The 23,536-nt window shown below is 42.4% G+C and overlaps 1 long non-coding RNA gene across 1 annotated transcript in view; it reads right to left on the reverse strand.

The window, feature by feature from the left end:
- LOC128627885 (uncharacterized) overlaps nucleotides 1–2,477 on the reverse strand; it is a 30,354-nt gene extending 27,877 nt beyond the window's left edge. The window contains exon 1 of the long non-coding RNA XR_008392183.1: nucleotides 2,377–2,477. This is a non-coding gene — a long non-coding RNA (uncharacterized LOC128627885). The remainder of the gene's footprint in view (nucleotides 1–2,376) is intronic.
- Between the last annotated feature and the right edge of the window lie 21,059 nt (nucleotides 2,478–23,536).

Consider the following 23,536-nt stretch of genomic DNA (forward strand, 5'->3'; position numbering starts at 1 on the left):
ATTTTTGGTGAAATGTTTGAATTAAAACTATAAATTATTACACCCATATTATTTACCCTACCAACCACACTCAAGCAGGAATTACTTCTGCCAGATCCTATATATTGACATTTTATGTAATTACTAAATTGAAATGTATTTCCTTTTTTCTAGGTAACTTTCAATCATAGAATTATAAAAATTATTAAACATTTTCTTCCTAACCATGAGTCTGAAAAAGTTCCCGAACAAAGTATAAATCTTCAGATTAAAAAGAAAATTTCTATTATGATTCTATTACCTTTGACTCTTGAATTAATGTTTTTGTAATGTTTTTTAAGAGGTAATCTCTCTGGGTATTATGTTTACTGAGCACCGACATGAAGCACTGGATTCCTGACCTGTTGCCATCTGTGTGGAACGAGACCAGAGGGAAAAGCAGTCCAGAAGAAAGAGGCTCAGGTCCTGCACTGAACTTTATGGTGGAGAACAAGTCTTAGACTTACTGAGTAGGTACTTATGTCATCTCTTTTAGGGCTGAACCATTAATTCTAAAAGGGTACCTAAAGTTTTAGGGCGTACAGAACAGTAAACGGGACCAATGGCAGATCTGTGAGGAGTAAAATTTGGGTTCACCTCCAGCTTCTCAGAGAACCTTAACTGAAGAATCTATCCCATTCTACTGTTCCTGTTCATCTGCCCTTAATTTTCTGTTGTTCATTGTCATTATTTTTCTTTTTTTTAATTTATTTTTTTCATTGATTATGCTGTTACAGTCGTTCTATTCCCCCCCTTCATTCCCCTCCACCCTACCCCCCCATCCCCAACATTACCCCCCCTTTAGTTTATGACCACGTGTCTCAAGTTCTTTAGATTCTATATTTCCCATACTATTCTTGCCCCCCATCAATTTTCTATCTGTCTATGCTACTTATTTTCCGTACCTTCTCCCCCCTTCTCCTCCTCCCACTCCCCTATTGCTAACCCTCCTTGAGATCTTCATTTCTATGTTTCCACTCCTGATGTAGCTGTCCTTTTAGTTTGCTTTTGTTTTAGGTGTGGTTGTTAATAACTGTGAGTTTGTTGTCCTTTCACTGTTCATGTTTTTTTAACTTCTTTTTCTTAGATAAGTCCCTTTAACATTTCATATAATAAGGGCTTGGGGATGATGAACTCCTTGAATTTGATCTTATCTGAGAAGCACTTTATCTGTCCTTCCATTCTAAATGAAAGTTTTGCTGGATAGAGCAATCTTGGGTGTAGGTCTTTAGGTTTCATGACTTGGAATACCTCTTTGGCCAATTTTATGAGCATTCTTCAAGCTCACACTGATATGCAAAGTAGAATTGCATCAGGTGGTCTATTGCAGTGCAACAGTTTTGTCACTAGATGGTGCAGTGGTTCTGTTTTACTTCTCTCTGGTCTCAGTCATTCTTACCCAACTTAACTTACTCTGTACTTTTGGCCATTTTTACCCAAGAATCTTAATTAACTCAGTTTGTACTTCTTTTTCATAGGATACATATAATGTTACCTTTTTTTCATAAAAATACACACTAGGAAATTAAAGTAGAGAGTTTTTTATGTTATCACTAACAAATTTAACCCTCCAAAGGATGGTAAAATACAGTGTTCAAGGTTTCTTTACAAATCAGAAAATGACATTAATTGTGTGATTTTGATAAGCCATTCATTAATCTGTACCTTGATTTATGTATTTTTCTTAAATTTGTCATTCTGACTCGATGCATAGTGGCTTTTATCTAATTAAAATAAGTAGTAGTTTGTACTTTAGTGACATTTAGTTACATTCTTGGTCAACTTGGGATAAAAAGGAAAACGTCAACATGACACAATCATCCTCACTGAATTGTGAGATGGTTTTAAATTCCTGCTCTGCAATTTGTGTTTGAACTTGGCTGGGTTATTTCACTCCCGGGATAACGGGAATCAGTCAATGGGAATGACGTCTAGTCCCACATACCTACATAGCGGGTGCGCAGCACATCCTCCACTCCGCCCCGCTGGCCCCCTCTCGTCCGTTGTGTGCCTGCGGAAGGATGATGTAGTTCTAGGTTTGCCCCACGTTTTGGTAGTAAGTTTAGATTCCTTTATTTCAAAGTCAGCTAGATTCTGTTTCTGTACAGTGCACAGTGCCTTCTCAGAGGGTTTGTTTCGTGTTTAAACTGCCCCATTGAACTGTGTGCTGCTTTGGCAGCAAAGCCTGCTGAAGAAATTTTTTACAACCATACCTCAGTGAAAAAGAGCCTGGTTAGAAAACAGAATGAATAAACTTGCTCAGCTAGCAAATTCCTTGCATTCTCTAAACCTAATATGTACAAAACGAGGAAGCCAAAGCAGCCAACACTAAATCCCCCGAAGATGGTCGTGACTCACCTGTCAGCTGCGCACTGCCATCAGCCAGCTCAGATCCTGTTGCAAGTGGGCTTCTCAACTTTGTTTATTGTTCCACAGAGAGAGCCTTCAGTTCAGATTCAGAGAAGTGTTGCTCTTTTTAGCTCCAGAGCCTCTGGTCTTCAAAGTGCAGGTCTTATCACACAGCTGGGGAAACAAACGTGCCGGAGAACTCCAGGTCTTCAAGAAATCAGGACTGGACTTAAGAGATCATAGAAGATGAACAGATTTTCATAGAACAACAGTTGTCCTGTTACTTTTGCTTACTTTTTTGTGGGAGTAGGTGTTGCTAGGTGACTCTAAGATGTGATACAGGAAGACATTTGTGTTATCTTTGATGGGGAAAGTAGGAGAAGGTACAGAGATGGGTGGGAGATGTTGCAGGGCTGAAGGAACAATTATGAGAGACTGCAGACATGTGAAAGCTCTGTGCTTGCTCACTGAGCAGGGAAAGGATCAGACCTGGGTCTTCTCCCTGGTTCTCTCCCTTCCTGCACATGAGGCCTCATATGTCAATTTTCTTTCTGTAATAAGCATGGAAACGGACTAACTGCTTTTGTGGTCTCTTAAATGTAGGTTGAAACTTTTAATGTAGGGACAGACAACACCAGTCTAGTTCTGTTATTCCCAGACCAGGACCCATTTGATGTCATTGACTTGATATTTGCCGTATCCATTATAGTTCTCAGCTTTAGTCCATCTTCAGATTTCTTACTTGAAGATTGTTTAACTTAATGGCTTTTTGCAAGATGAAGGAAAAGGGATGAAATTTCAAATCTAAACCATGACTTCTGGGTTTTAAAAATTAGTATCCTCAGGAAATATGTAAAGCTTATATTATTGGTAAGGTAATCCTTGAAATAATGTTGGTATTCAAATTTTATTCTCAAACTATTTTCCCATACACGGTCTCATTTTATCCTCACAGTTTGTACTTTTTAGGGGAAAAGGAAAAATGCCTTTGCTTTTCCTTTGAAATCAAAACCACTTACCTGGCCAAACACAGGTCTTTCATGAGACTTGGACAGCTGTTTGAACAAATGCTAATAGTTAAAAAGAGACCTAAAACAGCCACGGTAGCCTTGTTGCCTGAACTCAGGTAATCTCCAGGGGCCTGAAGACAGTCATGCTGGTTGAGTCCTTCGGTGGAGACTGGTCAATTCCTGAGGAACCCGTGACTAGCTGGTTCTCCTGCTGTAATGCTTCGACTCTAGCCTTTCCATGAAAGGACACAGATAAGCCCAAATGTGCTCACAGGAGATCACATTTTGGAGTCGCCCTGTTTTCTTGTATCAGGAATATTTTGCTTGTGTTGGATAGCTTCAGTCCTAAGAGTTACATGCTAGCGTTGACAGGATGCTCGTACGGATACCAGTGCCACCATATTTAATTAAGATTTTCCAAGCAGATTATTTTCTAGATAAACCAGCATGATTTTCAGAGACTCTTGTTTCACCTTGATTGGTTCAATGCACACACTAATTATCTGGACAGGAAAAGTTGCCAAATCAAAGAAGACATTTAAAGTGTTCCTGGACATTTTGAGTCCAAAGGGGATGAAAGACTAAAAAGCATAATTTTGGTGTCATAGAAATGGGAAGCAGTGTTTTGAAGACATCTGTGGGCTCAGGCCTGCAGTGTGTCAGCAGCAGGTCTGTTGGCTGTGGCAGAAAGAATGAACACCACACTGATTAACCCAAGAATCAGGATCAAGCAGAAACACACCTACCCATGACATCCGAAATCTGTTCATGGCGTTTGAAACTGTATTGGAGAAACTATTCAAAGCTTGAGCAGAAATTTAGAAGACAATAGTGCCATAAATAGAGAGCAGGTCAGCACTGTGCTGGCCCTCCACTGTGGAAGAGACAAAAGGCAGAGATAATAAGTCGGTGAATAATCCCCAAAGAATTTTTGCCTGACATTGACATTTGTACCACCTTATAAATTGGCTTTATATCTCAAAACATGTCTTTCTGAAATCTGTGGAAGCTTTGTCTTCACTCACTGTATCTGGAAGCGGGCAGAGGTGTTCAAGTGTGAAAGGGTTTGGTTTAACGTTTTTGTTTTTTTTTTTTTTTTTTGCATGCAGGGTAGATAAAGAATTATGATGGGTCAAGTAGATAAGATTTTTTTTCAAAAGAACAATTCCAAAAGTCAATAAAATAAGCTCTGGAAATAGGCTTTGTTGCAATGCAGGGCTTTTTCCATAAGGTAATACGAGGACCATCCAGCTAAAAATAGCTAAAAATTAGTTTATTTCTTAAATATCCACGCAGTGTCTTTAATATTGGAAAATACCAGCTGTCAATTTGAGAAATATATAAAATCATTTGGTTGGGTTCTAGTTCTATGATGTATACTTCAAAGAATTCTATGGTTATCTTGGCTGTTACTAATCCAGATTGGACTCATTCTTTGGTCCAAATCTTCTAATAATTCTGGCTTGTAATAAAGAGATAAAGTTTCTGACTAAAAGTAAGGCCCAATCTTTGTAAAATTTCCCAGACTTAGCACCTTTTAAGCCACAGCAAAACATGTAAATAGCACTTATTAAGTGAATTCTGAAGATCACTAAGTGGTAGAAGTTCTTGAGGAAAAAAATTCTCTGGACAAATAATTTTGAAAAAACTTGCCATCTGTATTTCTGTCTTGGAGAGTCGCAATTCACAGAAGCATACTGAAGACTCCAGAAAGCTTTGAGTTAGGACCCCCAATGTCTAATGGCCATGAATTCGCAGAAAATGTATAGATGATAATACAAGAAATCTTTCTAACTGATCCCTGTGGCCTCTGGAAAAGCATATCCAAGGATATTTTTCAAGTTCTACCTGGTGTCCCCTCCCAAAGACCTCTGGCCTCTCACACAAAACCTGAAACAAGGTTTTAATGTCTAAGTTTTAACTTAAGCTTTTAATTCCTCTCTAGCCTCCAGTGTATGCGGACCTTCTCCTGCCCTGTGATGTCGCCATGTTTGGCAGATTTGTGACAGGCACTCCCTAACTTGCAGGTCCTTTGGGGTTTCCCAGGCCCCACCCCCGGCTGGTATGCACTATTCGTGGCCCAGGCTCAAGTCAGTCCTAGTCAATGGGACCCTCATAAAATCCAAGGTTGCATTTGGCAAATATCATATGAGAATTGCAGACTAAATGTCACAACATTTTAGCAAAGGGAGAGGCCCCTGCATGCTGGCAAGGTCAGTGACAGCTGCACAGATAACTTGGCAATAGGACAAGCCTTAACGTTTCTTCCTAAAGGCAGAAGTGGGGCCTATATGGCGAAGGAAAGGAATAGATGTGGATGCTTCAGACTGGAGAACAACAAACCCAGGTCGAGGATGGGGATATGCAGAGTGAGTGACAGACAGGCCAGGCTGAAGTGGGCAGTAGTGAAAGGCAGAACTACACGGTATGCTAGATGTGAGACCCCAGATGTGAGAGCCTTGAACTGGGCATATACACTTGAATTTCATTCTCTAGGTAGAGGAAACCATTGAAAGAGAAGTCCACCTGCTCTGAAATTAGAGGAAAAACAAGTGATGAGGTGCTGTCCCCGGCTCTCACATCGTTTTAGTGTTTGCTTCCTGGAGTTAGTGGGAGAGAAGAAGAGCTTCTGAGAAAGAATCCTCTGGATAACACGCCTTGGCCTCTTATTAGTGCCGCTTTCTTTATGATGTTGAGAAAGTGTATTAATCTTGAGAAGCTCATGTATAAAATGGTTTCCTCATGTAGGAAATGGTTTGCTACCTCATCAGGTTGTTATGAGGCTTAAACATGTAAAGTGCCCATGCTGTGGGAATGAAACATGGCTACAGACATACTTCCTAAAGCCGTGCACTTGGGGATTGCTGTGACCTGCAATATAAGCACCCCCATTTCCCAGGGGCATTGATAAGCATGCCACCTGGTCCTCTCTCTGCTTGCCCTTGGAAGCAAGCATTCCTGAGCCCCCACCGCCCTAATTGCCCATAACAGAGAGAATCACACTGCTAATGTATTTTTTTCTTCTTGAGTTGCTGCTTTTGGTTGCTGTTGAGGGCTTATCTCTCTGTTTTCTTCATTAGCGGCAGTGTTAGCTGTCAGCAGACAGGAGCAGCCACCTGGGCTGGCTCTGGGAGAATGACCACGTGAAACCCGATCTGCCCAGTGACCGCCCAAGCAAAGAAGTCAGTCGGGGGAAGTGGAACCAACTGACCCCAACCTGGCTGCTTTTGCCTAGATCTGGAGAACTAAAATTCCCTTTGTAGCTTCTCTCTTTCTTCTTTTTAAAGTTAGTTAATTGGGGGAGGGGATGCCCTCTGTGAATTCACACTATTTCTTATTCAGACACTACTTGGGGCTCAAGTCGTGACAAATAAGTAAAAGTAAATTCTTATATGTGAGCATTTATTTTCAACTATAAGATGCCTAGCAAATACTTATTACTACCCCCAAATTTATTTATGCCTTTTGATTTTGTTTCTCTCTTACCCTGTTGCTATCTGGTGGGATCTTTCATTTGAACCTCCTCCCCTCAACTCAGACCCTCTGGACTGAAGACTTCCTCTCACTTTCTCCTCATGTGGTAGCTCCTTCATCACGTGTCCATTTGGTTTCCTGTCTGACCCCACTGCCTTACCCCTGCCTCCCCACAGGCAAGCCCCCACCGCCACAGCTGGCTCCGGGTGGGGCTGCACCTGGATGTGGTTCCTGGAGAAAGGCTGGAATAGGCTCCCGGTTATAGGGAAAGAGCCCCTTGAGAGGGAGGCAACGGAGAGAGACAGAGAGGGAGAGGGAAGGAGAGAGAGAGAGAAAAAGGGAGAGAGAGAGACTGACTCTGTGTTATGGCAATGTTTCAAAGGAGTGAAGAGAAAATAGCCTTGAGAAGGTCATGCACGGTGTGGGAGGGGGAATTAGAAGGACATCTCATGACATGGTGGTTGAGGGTAAGATTGAGTGTAGCTAAGGGTAGGTAGGTGGTATTGATACAATCTTTATATCACTTTGAAATTACTTCTTTTCCTCCTTTTCCCTTTAAGAAATAAAAGCATGGAGCCAGGATGGTTCTGTGCTTGGTGTAGTGAGTGACTCTTACACCTGGTGTAACTGACTATCGATTGTGTGGAACCTGTTCTTAAGGAGACTGGAGTAATTTTCCTAAAGAACATTTCTCACCCACATGTTAAATCTTGTATGTCCCAGAAGCCCAAGTCCTGCTAAAATTCTAAAGGCTGTATTTTACCTTTTCAACTTCCCTGCTGATTAATTGCATTTGTAATGAAATATCAGATCTTCCAAATCCACATGAAACCAGCAGGATCGCCAGACTATCTGCCTGGATTTACAAATGGGTCTTCAGAGGCACTCAGTGCTGGCGATGAGCAACTTGAAAAGACCTGCATCAGTAAATAATTTATGGAGAAAATAATTTGTTCTTCATATACATTGGTCGCAAGGTTCTCAGGACTTATCACTGCAGTGAATAAAACATTTTTTTCGTTTTATTTAAAACATTAAATAGCTGGAAGCGGCACTAAAACTTTTGGGGTACAGTATAGCCATGTTTAGTGAACTGTAGAATAGATAACAGTACCACAGCATTGTTAAACTTATTGAATTTGATAACTTCACTGTGGTTATGTAAGAGGGTATCTTTGTTTTCAGGAAAACATTGGTGTATTCAGGGATAAAGGGGAATTACTGAATGTAACCTACTTTCAAGTAATTTAGGGGTAAATATATATATATATATATATATATATAATATAATATATAATATATAATATATATAGAGAGAGGATACGATTTGATAAAAATACATGTGTACCAACATTAAAATCTGATTTAACTGGGTAAAAAGTATATGAAAGTTCTTTGTATTTTTGGCAACTTTTCCGAAACTGAAAACATCTCAAATAGAAGTTTAAAACTATGCATTTATAATACATACATCTATATTATGGCCACATATGACATATATGATACACATATGACATATCCATGTTTTGAACTTAACCTTTACATTGAGATCGCTCTGCCTGGCATTTCTATAAAAAACGCCGAGACGGCTGATCCTGGTTTCAGGAGCATTTGCAACCTGCAGTCTGTGTTGGGGTGTCTCCTTCCCACCAGGCAAGCCAGCGAATGCTGCAGCCTTGACAATGGCAACCCGAGTTTCTGCCTGGGAGCTGCAGTTTGGGTCCTTGTTTATTGAACTACCAGCTTATCCTGGAGAGAGAACATGCAGGGGCTCCTGCTCCAGGCACTGATTGCAGAATGCAAGCCTAGGGAGCTGATTTGCAAATTGCCAAGGACAAATACTAGGTTATTTCTATATGAAGACTTCTGTGTAAAGAAGTCTTCAGAACCTTCCAGATTCAAATTTGTGAACTGATGTAAGTGCAACCTAGGCATGTGCCCTGACCAGGAATCGAACCAGCAATCCCTTGCCTTGTGACACGATGCCCAACCAACTGAGCCACACCAGCCAGGGCAGTGAACTGATAGAAAAGTACTTTGACAAGTGAACAGCTCCCGTTCAGGAGCCTCTGTTCTGAGGATCATGATAGTAGTTTTGTAGGTGGCATAGGGTCAGAGTAAGATGTGGAGATTCCTGTCCTGATCCTGTTCTTCCTAAGGGTTGAGACCTTTAACAAATACCTTCACCTCTATCTCAGCCTCTGTGGCCTTTTTTCTTGTGAAGCTCTGACATTTGGGGGCTAGATTACTGATTTTACCCAGGTCTAAGAGCTCAGAGGAGACCAGTGTGCTAACAGGAAGCTCCTCATAGGGAGGAGATGATCCTGAGGGAATCCGGCTGAAAACACACAGAACTCATCTCTTACTTTCACCATTTCCTGGGCACCTTCACTTTCTACCATTTGCTCCTGGTCTCTCAAGTTTCATAGTCTTAAAGGAAATTCCCATGGGATCTGCTTAGGGACTGAAAGATATTCTCAAAACATCAAAGACCTTGAAAGAAAAAGGGCAGGTTTATTTTCATAAAGGAGTTGGCAAAAGTAGGTTTACAATTGTCTGTATGGAAAATAGTACAATCATTAATAAATAATAATACAATAATAAACCCCATGTTTTGTTTACTCACACCTGTAAACCAACTTTTGCCCAGCCTGTATTTAAATTAGAATATTTTAAATGGCAAAAGTGAAAAAAAAAAAAAACCCGAAAAACAAACAAACCCAACCCTTCTTGACTAGAAAGTAGTATCAGGTTGAAAGTTTAATTGGTTATGAGAAGAATTTGACATCTTCAGGGCAAGGGCTAGCCGCAGGCACAGCTGTGATGTGGGTAAGACTGTTCTTTAGGGACCCCTACCTCCTTGCAGTGCCCTGGCCCTCAGGGACCCATGGACCTCAGGCTGCCTGGCCAGAGCACCCTCTTCTAGGCCCACCCCTCAGTTCCCTGCCAGTGCCCTGGGGTGCAGCCTGCTCTCTAGCCAAGTTTGCTGGGAAAATATGTTAATGAAAAAATTATTCATGACACTAATATAATACCCATAAAGCTAACTACTCCAGGGGGAGCTATCCCTGTGTGTGCAGGGACCACTGGAACAGGGTTTTGCAGTGGGGGAAGAGAGACTGGGCTCAACTCAGAAACAACAAGAAAAAAATGGGAATTTAAAGCGAAAGAGCAGAGTTGGAGGGGGGTCGGTAGATGAAAAATTAGAATGGAAACATCAAGGGTAAGGGACGTTCTGGCTAAACTGACCTTGCAGGATTCTTGTTGAAGGCAGGTCAGGATGATCAGACATCAACTGGAGGAAAGAGAAAATGTAGGAGTCCGATCAGATGCACAGCATGAAGGATTCTGGCTTAACCAACTTAAAAGGATTCTAGCTAAAGGTGGACAATGCAGAGACAAACCCAGAGGCCCAAGAGTCAATGCCTTGTTGGGAAGAAAGTTCCGAGGGGCCTGACTAGGGTTTGGTCAAAGAGAAAATCGTTGTCAAATGGCCAGTAATTGTTTACAGAAGGAGTAACATAAATAATAAGTTACTTATGAAATCCTTTCATTCTCTAAGCTCTTTGGTGATGACTAAGACTCCCTCCTTTATTAAACTTTAGTCAGGCTTCTCTGACTCCTCTTTTCAAACAAGCCTTGGAATTGGCCCCCTTGCTGTCTTTGGCCTGCCCAACTCAGTCTTTAGCAAAGAATCCTATAAAGTAAATTTAGCAAGAATTTCTCTATTCTTGATGTCCCCTCTTAGTAATAGCCCATTTCCTGAACCCCACCTCACTCTGCTTCACGGCTATAAATCCCTACTTGCCTTGCTGTATTCCGAGTTGAGCCCAATCTCTCCCCTACTGCAGCAGTCTTAAATAAAGTCTTCATTACCAAGTATCAGAACCATTTTTTCTTAACCGTACCCATTAGGCCCCAGGCCTTCTTTTCGCAGAGATAATGAGACTGATTTTGAGCTGGTCTCAAATGCTTATGGACCTGAGGGAGAAGGGAGTAGGTCATGGAAAGAAGGCGTGCAGACAAATAAATGACAAGTTAAGAACTATAGAGGTAATAGGACTCAGAACAACAACTCAGAGCTTAAAATAGGGACCCTCCATGTCTCGGCCCAGAGACGTGATTGTGCTAGAAGGACTGCCAGGTAACTGAGGTATCCCTCAAGTCTCTCTACGTAGTGCACAGTGGCTATGCCTACTGACGGCAATCCGGTCACTTCAGGGCATCTGGAATTCTCGTCCCAAGGAAAACTCTCATTTCAGTAACTCATGTGGCAGCACCCTGCCTTTGCTATTATAACAGGATTTTCTAAAACCAAACATTGGCCCTTTGGCTTTAAATGTCAACAGAATATTTCTATCTTTACAAATAAAATATTTATTTTGGTCCTTCTGAAAGTTACTGATAAGACCAAAGTGGGTGAAATAGGGAAAGAAGAAGGAGAAAAGAAACCTTGGCACCAATGCCTGGAAAATGACTCCCTGTGGGTGGAAAATATTTCAGTCCTTTCTCCTGAGCAAGACTAGAAGCAAAGAAATCGTGCAGAAAGAGTGTGGAAAATCCCAGCAAAATATTTTTAGCTGGTTGACCTTTTAGTAAGAGTAGTATCTCCTTTAAAAGGAAACATTATCAAAAGAATGTTATGATACTAATACTTGGAAGGGAAGCAGGAGGGGGTATAAGTCAAGTTTGTAGTATACACTTTCGGGGCCTGGGTGCCCCGAGCAGCTCATCTTTCTGAATTGAATGGTACCAGAACTTTGCTCCTGCATCTGGTATAACTCTGTCCCTTGTTGGTTGGAATGTGTCTGTAGAACTATTTATTGAGTCTCAAGATGTCCCCACACAGCTCCCTTCCTTAGTTCCTGCTTTCTTTCTTCTCATATTCCTACTGCACCCAGAAAAAATGAGCACCTGGGAGAGAAGAGCACAGACTTGGCCTGAATCTGAGTCTGGACTCTGTTACTCTGTGAGTGACTTTGGACAAGTTACTTAATTTCTCTGGGCCTCGGTTTCCTCATCTGTAAGATGGGAAGAATAACAGTGCCCACCTCACAGGGTGGTTGGGATGATTAAATGAGAGACCATTATAACATGCTCAATAAAACTGAATTATTAAGAGAAAGAGAGGAGCTCAGAGAAACCTGCTGTCTGCCCAAGGGGAGATGACTATAAGATAAGCCACCTAGTGAGGATGCCCACTTTAGATTTCCCTTGATATTCATACTTTCCAGCTTCATTTTACTACTCCCTGACTTTATTCTGCTGTACTTGTATGGATTGCTTTGCCAGAACACTCTGAGTTAATCCCGCTCTGTATTCTGTGGAATTCTCTGAAAATAAGTTCTTTCAGCAAATACTTCACTACCCCCCCCACACACACATTAAGTCAACTCCAAAAAAAATATGGAGCATGCAGGGTTTTCTTTTAAAATTTTTTTGTTTGCTTCTCTCTAGCTTCTCTTTCCATAAACTTCTCATCTCCCTTTCCTCCCTCTGCCTCCTACCCTAAAATACCAAGTACCCACAGGTCTTGTCTAGAAGTCTTTATACAGCAGTCTGTCCAGTTCCACTTTCTTCCTTATTTTCCAAAATGTCCTGGCTCTTGACCTTCCACTGCTCTCATTTCCTGGGATGGCTGGTATCGGCTAATTTTTAGGAATAAGCATAGGGCCAAGCCAATCTGCAGGTGACCACAGTGAGCGGCCTCCTTCTTTACTATGCTTCTCTTCGCATTTGGATTTAAAAGGCACATCTCTAATAGTGAAGTAGGTAGCAGTTCCAAAGCAATAACAAACTCCCCCCACACACTTAATTGTACCTGTCATGTAGGGAGTTCCCTGCTCTTCCTTGGTGTTATGTGGGCTCCAGCCATGACTGAGGTCATGACTCCCAAGAGACTCACAGTTGGATGGGGGAATAGGCTACAGGGTTGAAAGCCAGATAGGTCACAAAGCAGAGGTGGGCTTGTGGGCAGGCCATCCCTGCAGGCAGCAATCTGGTTGTCAGAGCTTTTCTATTAGCCTGACTTTGGTGCTTGGAACAATGCTTGGAATCGGTACAAAGTCTTTTCCTTTCTCGGAAAGTCCTGTTGGACTCATTCTCCCCTGAACACGAAAGTTTGGATTATTGGAAAGCAGTGCGCCTCCAGGGCCTGTGTGCTGTTATTTTAAGGGCTCTGTAGGCTCCAGACCTCCTGTGAATATTAACATTCTTTCCTATTTAACCAGTGAGTGATTTCCAAATCTTTCCACTTCTGCCAAGACCCAGTCGCACCTCTACTGCTCCTTCTACCTGACAACCTCACTCAACAAATGACCTTGGTTCATCCCAGGGCCGAGTTCCCTCAACTTCTCTCACCTGTTTGCTATCTTTACCTGTCCTTTCCTCCTCTCTCCCTCCTCTTTTAGGGAACCATGTATTCTGCTTCTTCTCAAATGCCCTTTGTTTCTGACCTTGACTTTGCATTCACCTGCAAACTCCATTGACCTATACCATCATTGGTGTCTTCTCTTGCTTGTATTTGACTCTTTCCCTTTGTGTTATGAATAGTCTCACATCTCTCTAGTCTCCTTGAAAAAAAATATATTTGAGCCCCATTCTTCATTTAAGCTGCCAGCAGCATTTTTCTCTTCCCTCCCAAGTGCATCCCTACTCACAGCCCCCTCTTCAGTGGTCTCACTCTCATTCTCTCACTCTGACTTCTCCCTCCACAGGGTTCCTAGGGGCCAACTATAGCAGCATAAAATTGCAATAGCAATTACAATAAAAGTTGGTAAGTGCTGTGATGTGGGATGCACAGGATATTATGGGAGCACCTAGCAGGAACGGCTAATCAGAATGGGGGTGAGGAGTGTGAGGAAAGGCTTTCTCTAAGGAAGTAGCGTTTAGGAGCAGATCTGAGGAAGAGGAGGAGAAGGAGGAGGGGGAGTTGTCAGAGGACTTCAAGATAGGGAAGATGTTCTCAGATCTAGAGGACCAAGGCTATAGAACATTTCTGCCACCATGTCACCTTTTATTTGTTCTTGTAATCAGATCTTCAACTTATTTAGGTGATAGACACTGGGACAGGTTTCAAAATGCAGTTATTATTCCTTTCAACTCCTTCCATGCTGCCATCTCAGGAAGTCACATCAGCATTTTTTCCCCACGTTCATACGTCATATCTGACTCCACTTGTTTGCTCACCCTCCACATTGGTTTTACCTCTGCAATGTCTTTTCCATCCTTCTCCTCTGCCAGTCCCATTAAAAAGCCCCCTGTTCTTCTAGCCCTTCTTTCTTAGCTAAGACCTCTAGTCTCTTCCTTATTCAACGAACCCATATGATTCTACATATGGGTATTTACCATTTTGAACCATATCACTCTCTTTCTTAAAAACTACCAATTCACTATAAAGTAATGCCCCCAACTCCAATGTCATGCACTTCTCCCCTTTAACTCAACCAAATTCTTCAACTTTTTCCCTCATGGCTCATTCCTGTGGTTCCAATTTCTCCACAACTTCACCAACACTTCTTTTGTCTTTTCTTTTCTTTCTTATAGTAGCCATCCTACTAAGTGCCAGGTGCTTCCACAGTCTGCTTTTTAAACTTTTATATTCTTTTAAAATTAGTAATGGTTTGTTGGTATGTTTATTACTTAATGATAAAAACAAGACATACTCATGAGAACTAATTATAAGGTTCTTAAAAAAAAAAAAGGAAGGAAAACAACCAGGTGCAAGAGTGGTTGTAACATTACCATGGCCTCTTCCCACAGACCTCTCCCTACCCCCAAACTCCTTTGATGCTTGCTCTCATCTTCCCCACCAGCTGCACCCCTGGAAGTGGGGATGATATAAATGGACATATGCTAGCCTGATTGTTTACAGGTGTCCATTCCCACTGGTTATTGCTTGAATCTTACTGATTTATTAATATTTAGAATATCAGGCCTGCCTGGGCATCCATCCTCCTGGAAACCTCACAACAGAGTAAGAGAGGAGAAGTTTGGGGGCAGCAACCACGAGCCAGGGAAGAGCACCCTGATGGACTTTTCACTTGGCTCACTCAGAGCTAATCCCATCAAGGCCCTGCCCACAAGGCCCAGGTGAAAGAAGCTGAGCTCCCCACTCTTCCTGCTTCTCCCACCCAAAGGAAGTCACTTCTGTCTTTGTGCTCCCGAAGCACTTTGAGTCTGCAATTAAATGTTTTTGTTATTATTAAACACTCTCACCTTTATTATATTTATGTAAATATATTTATCTGCATCTTTGGAACTGTTGGGTTTTCCCTGTCTTTGGTGATGGCCAAGATACCTTACATATAACAGCCATAAGATACATATAAACGTTAGCAAATCCAACTGCACTGAGACGCTACTACTGGGAGGCACTGGTGGTTGCATTGCTGCCTGCATTTGAATGAGCACATGTGTGGTGTTGAGCTATTCCGGGAAAAGCTCAACAGTAAAAAGTTCTAGCACTTTCTCAGTGCAGAAGAGGCTGACTGGGACCCTGAATCTGACTTGAGATTGAGAAATGATGCCAAGGGCTGCTTCTTGGGGTCTCTCTGTGGCCAAAGAGACTTCCTGGGACTGGGCCTTCCAGCAGAGGAAGCACAGGAGAAACTCTGTGTCGGGGGGGTGGGGACACAGTGATGGGGAATCTGGTTTCCTTCTGAGATTATTTCCATCAAGCCCCATCCTCAAGGCCTCCCTGAGGGCGAGGCCCAGCAATCCTGGTTGGAACTCAAAGCCCGGCAGTTCCAGTTTATGACTGCAAGTCACAGTCACATATGGGCCATGAGTGTCCAGGCCTGAATTCCTCAAATCTTGGGCTCCCCATCCAGGCAGGAAATTGTCTGAGAGACACACAGATAAGAGTCCTAGTATGGAGAGCTGGCCCTAAGCACCTATGAGTGAATTAGGATTTCAGAGCATTGAGTGACAGAGGAAAGTAACAAAAGAATCCAGAATTCACCATCCTGAATGGAGGCAGCTGTCAGACAAATAACCTATAGTATATTGTGGTAGAGCTGAATGCATCTAATACTCTATATGGGGTTGGACAGACTGCCTGCACAAGGTAGCTGATGGCTCAGCTTCAGCATGTTACCCAGTTTGTAGGGGACTGAGCATGCAGTTGAGATCAGCCTTGCCCACAGGGTAGCCATGAGAGAGAAAGCTTTTATTTTCAGGGGAAAATTTAGACCCCAAAGAAAGCAAAAACAACAGGATGACAAGATAGTTTGGGAAAGTGAGAAAGAGGGAAAGGAGATGTGGAAAAGGAGAGGACATGTGGCCCAGATTCTGTGCTGTAGTGCTTCATTTGATTTTTGTGTTGGTAGGGGTGGCTCGAGGCAGGAGAGCCCCAGCATCTCTCACTCTCACAATCCCTAGACCTTGCCTTGCCTTTAAACTGTTGTGATGTCTCTTTAGAAGGCTGTGTGGAAGAATATGAGAATAAAAACTCATGCTGCCTCTGAGCTTAAAACAATTTTTACCAGGTTCCAGAAACTTCCTTTTTTGAATAATCTGTTTATCATCTTTATTTTAGAAACTTGGAATGAATAATATAACTACAAAGGACTCATTAGATAGAACTTCTTAGTCCTTGGGGAAGATACACAAAACCCCCACTCCCCTCCAGGAACCCTGGGGCTGACCTCCAGGGGTCTCATGTAGAGCCTTCCAGCAAAGAATGAGCTCCTTTCCTTGGCCTGGCTGCTGCGATGTGTGTGAGGGGGTGCATGGAGCCCTGGGAAAGGAAGAAAACAGGATTGCAACACCACTTGTTTCTCCTAACACCCTCCTCTTTTCCCACTCGAGGTTGTGCACTCAAGGGCACTATTTGTTCTCATACAAAGGAAAAAATAGCTCTGTTGTGAGTTCCCTGAGTGCCTGACTTGAGTCCTGATGTTGGGATGGTTTGTTTTCTGGGATGCTTAGAGCTGTACACGTTCCTTTCTTGGGGATGCTTTCTATGGACATAAACAGAGAATGAGACTGCAGGGAAGAAACCTGTAGCTGCCTTTTCTTTCTCTGGAGCTACATTTCTGCAGAGGTAAATATACAGGAAGACAGACAGGTTAGAAAGAAGGAAGGATGACCTATCAGCATGAGGGCTCTGAAGAGAACAAAAGAGCTATCATACACAGAAGCTGAAAATAGAATATAAAGCTTTCAGGACTGGGGAAATAGTAGAGGCGTCCTGGAAAACAATCTGCAAAGAAACCCTCACTGTCCCCTCCCCAGGAACACAAGCCCCGGGTCAGGTGGGGTGAAACCGAAACTTGAAAATCCACATTGAGTCATGCTATTGCACAGCCACGGGGAAGTCCTGCCTTCCTATGTTTGCTCTGAGCAAGGCACCCTGCCCTTGGGCAAAGGGCTTAATTAGATGCTGCCCAAGGTTTAATGCAGTGTAGCTGGGGCAGGTGGGAGGGAGGGGTAGGTCTTTGAAATGAGCCATGCTAACAGGTCGAGAGAAAGATGGCAGTAGAGCTGCTGTGGAGTGCATGTTTCTAAAATGAGGGATGGTACATTCATTTCACATTTAAGACTTTTGGAAAAGCAGATGCTCCCCCCACCTGCTTCAGTGTTTTGGAAAGCTTACTAGAATCCAGTGAACCAAGTCAAGGCCTTCCAGCCCTTATCTTGTTCAGGGTCTTTATTTCTTTGCAGATAAGCAGCTAATGTAAACCTCACTGAAGAAAGGTCACTTCTTGTTTTAGACTTGGTTTCAATGGGTAGTTAACCTTTGAGTTGACCAACTTTGTTCTCACATTCAGCTTCCTCCCGCCTTGACAGGGTACATCTTGTTTACAGGCCAGGGGCTGGTTTAAGATCCGATTGGCTACTTGCCCTCTAATGACAGCAACAGCTTACTATACTGTGTTAAGAGCAGTCACTGTGAGTGCAGAGGCTGAAGAAAAAATTAAGGAAAAGAGGTTGCCTTTTAAAAGACCTCAGCCTTCTGATTAAAGTAATATATAGCCATTATGCTTAGTAGAAGTGTCTTTGGGTTTGCTGTTAACTTACCCCCCAAAAAGGCCTCTGCTAGATTCAAGCCTAGTACCTCCTTTATCAGTGTGCTAGAGTTGAATGCCAAGATTGGTTTGCCCGCTGGAGCAAAATGGTTTAGGTTTTGGACACCTGTTATCTACCTGCCTCTGCTTAATGTGTATTTTCAAGGTGGAAAGTGCCCCCAGAAGGAAGTAGGTCTGCCTCAGTCTGAGTTTGCCTTTGAAAGCCAGAAATGGCTCTCCTTTCCAAATTTGATTCCAGATTTAATCCCAAGCTATCTCTGACTATAGATAGATTTGCATTGACTTTTGTTGCCATTGGTGAGGATGGGGATTTTTGATTTAATTAAGCATGGTCCTTCTTCTTAAGATTACCGTCATAAAGATGTGAAATATACAACATGTTCTGCTCTACCCACCAATATCAAAAGAGGCCCTCCCATGTGTCTTTGTGACAAAAAGAAATCCACATTCACGATTCCACGAAGGAACGTCTTATTCAGTGAACCCAAAAGTACTTTAAGGATCTCACTACATTTATTAAGACAGACAATATGGGGAATGGGAGAGAAGGGGCACTAGTTTGCATCAGCTATGGGCTGAACAGGTGGGCAAGTGAAATGGGGATTTAGTGAACGAGATGGAATTTAAGGTCTCATCCCCAAAGGCATCCTGTCATGCTCCTCACAGACCCAATCTCATAGCCTGGCTCCGGCTCTTGTGTCTTGTGGCTCCACAAAGGTCTTCATCCCTACATCACAGTCCACAGAAGGAGCTACAGAATGAGCTGTGTTGATTTGAGAAATAATCTGAATGTTGCCAGGAAAAGGTGATATAGTTCTTCAAGAATTAAAGTGCATCTGGTAGAAACCAGTGCAAGTGAGCAGAGCAGAGCCAGCCCACCCCACTCTACCCCTTTTCCCAAAGCCGTGCAGCTTGGTTTTTGACCTCCACCTCACCCTTGCCATCTCTCCTTGACCAAAAGGGTCTCTTTCACACCAGCCAGTGCTGCCAGCATTGTCAGGAGGTTTGATTTGGGGTGAATTCCTGCCCCAGGAAATAGACTGAAAAATTCACAGAATCTCAATGAAAGAGAGCCTGGGAAGCTTAGAAAGAGTCTTTCTCTTCAGCCTGTGACCTACAAATGGGCAAATTGAAACTGCTGCTTCCAGATAACTCCATTTAAAGATGTCTGAGAGTGGAGACTGCCCAGAGGCATCCTGAGGGGCTCATCTGTGTTTCATGCCAAATGGACTAGGTTCTTCCATTGGTCCTATTGAAATCTGTCCTGTTTGTTCCTCACCCATCCTGACACCTCTTTTGTCAAATCTCAATTATGGGTTTTTGAGTTTGAGTGTCTGTTCTCCAAAGAGTAGCCCCCACCCTCAATGCCAACCTAGCTTTCCATTTAGATGCGCAGTGACCAGATGGTCACTGGTGCCGTGTAAATAGCTGGCCCTTCTGAATTTTGGAAATGAGGTAGGCACCTTCATCCATTCATTCATTGATTCAAAAATTAATTTTGAGCGTGTAGTGCTTGTCAGTCACTGCTGTGTGTGTACTGGGTTGTATAAAGGACCAACAAACAATTGTTGCCTTGAAAACTCATGTTATAAGGGAGTAGCAGGAGTGTGAGAGATAATAAACACTAAATAGTCAATAAAATTCATGACACATTAGACATTAAAATTGCTATAGAAAAGTTGAGTAGAGAAAGAATTTTGGTGTGCAGGTAGAGTGGGGAAGGGAAAATTGCAGTAAATTTTTCAAGTGCAACTTTATTGAACAAGTGAGAAAACTGACAAATGTGAGTTTCTATTCCTTCTTATAAAGAATTGGTCTCATCAAGAAACAAGTATTGGGATAGTGAGACACATGCCACTAACTGCAGAATTAAACTTTATATTCTTTAGACATTTATATTTATTTATAAAACAATGTTCATAATATTATGTTATAATTGTATATATGTATGCACATAGAGATATAATAATATATAACATAATTTAAGAATAATTTGTGCCCGAAAAGAGCTTTGATACCTGTCAGGTCAGGTAGACAAATAGATCATTTCTAAGTTCCCCAAATAATCTTTTTGTTTACTCAGAACATTCTAACCTGACCAGTTTACATCTCTTGGTAATGTGAACCACAGAGGTGTCTCCTTGCCTTTTGAGTCTGTTCTGCTGCTCATGCTTAAAGCTACTTCATGCTAGCCTTCCACCCAATGCGGCTATCAAGAGCAAAAGGGATTCAGGACACAGGGAGAGGAGGCTCACGCTGCCCTTGGAGAAAGAGTGGCGTTGGGGAGCACAGCCATCACAACACATCAATTTGCGCATTGTTTTCCTGCTCAGAAAACCAAGTCAGAACTCCAGTCTCTCATTTCTTTGAAAGTACTTGGTGCACAAATAAGCAAATGGGGTATTAGGAATGTCCAGTCATTGTTTGAGGACTTTCTGGAATTTAACCATTGTGATTTTTGTTGTATAGAAAATGCTTTGGTTGCCTGTTTATCATACAGTGCAGGCTCATGAATAACTTCCTGGGGGACTGGCCCACATTCTTGGTCCTGTTGGCGTCTCTTGCCCAGCAAGGCTCATTCAAGGCGTCTTCCCAACATCCTGTCTGAGAATGACCTTTTCTTCACTTACTAAGCTCTGAGTCCTTATTGAAAAGACCTCTTGCACAGGAAGGTCCGCTGTCTGCTGTGGCGCCTGGCAAGAGAAAACAGCTCTGGTTTCTAGGAAGTTAGATACACACATACGCGCGCACTGGAAGTCTTGTTCAGAAAAAATGAAATGTTTGTGTTCCTCCACAGGCCTGATACGGAACACCAGCAGACATTCCAGCAATGTACAGAACAGAGGTGAAGACAGGTGCAGGAAACACAGCTGGAAACCAGAGAACACAACAAACGTCATGTCCACAGGCCAACAGCCTTGGTGATCAGCCAGGTGGACGTGGGCACTGAGACAAAGCCAAGGGCATGCGCGCATCTGTGCATATGTGTCTGTGGGTACACTTAGACTTAAAAACTATCCAATGGAAAGACTGCAAAGCTCACAGCACTTAAGAAAAAAAATAACCATGAAATTCATCTTAACATCCAGAAAGAATGTTGTCCTTGCCAAATAACTCCTGAAGCTATTAGGCTTTTTTTTTTCACCTTCTCAGTGGCACCAGTGAAAGAAAGCAGGGGGAACCCAGAGAAAGGTGCAGGTGTGTTCTTTAAATTTATTCTAGGAGTTAAATAAGACCCACTTAAACATGATAAGGAGCTCTAAGGAGCACTCTCACTCTGGCAGAATGACACAATTTTAGAATCAAAGCCTTGTAAATATTATGTACAAGACAATCATTATGCTAAGGACTCTGATGGCTGAAGAGCTCCGTGCCCTGCCCCTGGTCATCGCACAGGGTAAAGCACGCTTGGAATGCAGAGTCTGATTCCCACTTCAGAGGGTTCAGCATGCCAGTGCCCCTCTCCCTGGACCTGGTGATGAGGGCCAGCATCAGGGGCAGTGACCTGTGCAGTTGCACAGGCCCTGCTCTCAGAAGGAACCCACACTTGATTGAACGCTGTGCTATGGCCATCTTGAAATCTTTAATGTTATCTTTGAACTTGTGTTCTGTAATTGAAGTCTGTTGGAATAGTGGCACATGCATATGAGCTGAAAATTTAGTTACACACAATATGGATGGCTATTTGTGTGTAGTGTTCCAGATGCCCCATGAGCACAGAATCCCAGACAACCCATGAGGCATTGGAGTCCAGGAAGACTCAAAGGGAGGTAAGCCTGTCTATGACCAAGTAAAGTGGGGTGGGGGGAGGAGGGGCACTGACAGTCTCGGGAGGGCAACTTGAACCAGAGCTTGCTTCGAACGCAGGAAAAAGGCAATGGTTTTCTAAGAGACACAGATGACCAAGGATCTCTATCATGTCTTTTCTTACTCTTATTATAATATTTCTGTGTTCACCAAACATTCATGCTGAAAATGAAGACATGAGAAAAGAGAAAAACAGGGCAGTCCTTCCTTACTTATCAGTAAGCCAAAGGTAGAGACCTTTGGTAGAATGTGCTTATATCAAGAAGTGAATAAAAACAGCTGAGTTAGTTTTGCTCATCATTCCCACTGTTCTGAACAAAATACATATGCATGCATGCAGGAGCTACAGAATATAAATTATGTAATTTCAGTAACTCCGTACATGAGTTACATGCTCTTATACTGGCATTTAAAACTGACATTGCATAATATAAGACGAATGATAAAATTCATGTTAATAGTTAAAAATTTTATTTTTTCTTTACTTAGAATGATAGTAAGTAATCAAATTTTTAAAAATACCATGATAAGTTGGGACAGTACAGAAGAAAAGAAAAAGCTTTGTATATAATTAAACATATATAATGTGTTTAATAATTCTTTCCCCCTGCTTTTAAACAATTTTCATTCTTCCCTGGTCCCCCTGCCCCCAAAATACAAATGTCTACAAAAATACCTAACACAGTAGACTCAATCCCGATAATAGATTTGTACAGTTAAGGTCTCCTAGTGTTCACCTCACATTGTATTAGGATTTCATTTTAGTGGTTGTCTATATTTAGATACCCCCAGATGCATACCCAGAGGTAAAGACATAGGTGAAAGTAGTTCACTTGGAAGGTGATCCCAGAAAACACCAGTAGGTGATAGAGGGAGAAGCAGGTGAGGAAGGGAAAAAAAATTAACAATGTGCATCAAGCTGTGGGGGACAGGAGCTTAATCCTGTTGGGGAGCCCTAGGAGACAGTGTTCTGAGTTACTCCAAAGGAAAGCCAAGGAAGCTGGGTTAGTTGCCTCCCAACTCCACCTGCCATTGCTGGAGGGCTAATTTTGGTACCACCAATTTTTCATCATCTCTGACTTGTCCTGCTTATGTCTACCATGGCTAGAAAAACACCACCGAGGAAGAGCATCACAGGCATGGCAGGCAGCGTACCGAAAGCATCTGTTGCATTAGTCAAGCAGTAAAAGATTCTATACAGATTAGTGAGATCCCATGGAGACATAAAACAATGATGAATTTTTGCTCTTCCTAGGGCAGACTTCAGAGAAACACAATCATAAGGGCCCTCAGAGAGGAGTGTTCTGAATGATGCCATCACATCTGTTTCTGTGTGAAGTGAAACTTTGGGGGGTGGTAGAGAAATACAGGGGTTGGAGAGAAGCTGCCTAGGGAATCTGCAGCTAACATAATTTGTAAGGGGAGACTACAGTTCATCAGTAGACCCAGAAAGAGAATCTTATACTAGTGCTGCTTGCTAAGGGCCAGCTTCAGACCTTAAGGTTTAGACTTTGCTGACTTTGGCCTGGCTGTTGGTTTCCTAATGCCCCAGTTACCTGGGGATCACAGGTATGCTTCTCAGTCTCCTACAAACTCCCACCAGGGCACATGACTGATAATGGTTCAATGTATACCCAGCTCCAGGTTGAATTTACTTTTGACCTTTTCAGTTTTCTCAGAATTTAATTATATTTTGACTTTCTTGCATTATAAAAGTTTTCTTTGTTAATTTTATTATTATTATTTTAGTTAAATTAAATAAGATACTTCCCGGGCAAGTTCTGTGTCTGTCTGTCTGCCTGTCTGTCTGTCTCTCTCTCTCTCTTTCTCTCATAGCATCTAGCCTAG

The sequence above is a fragment of the Artibeus jamaicensis genome, unplaced genomic scaffold (assembly GCF_021234435.1).
Source record: "Artibeus jamaicensis isolate MK-2021 breed Jamaican fruit bat unplaced genomic scaffold, CSHL_Jam_final contig_482, whole genome shotgun sequence".
NCBI classification, from domain to species: Eukaryota; Metazoa; Chordata; class Mammalia; order Chiroptera; family Phyllostomidae; genus Artibeus; species Artibeus jamaicensis.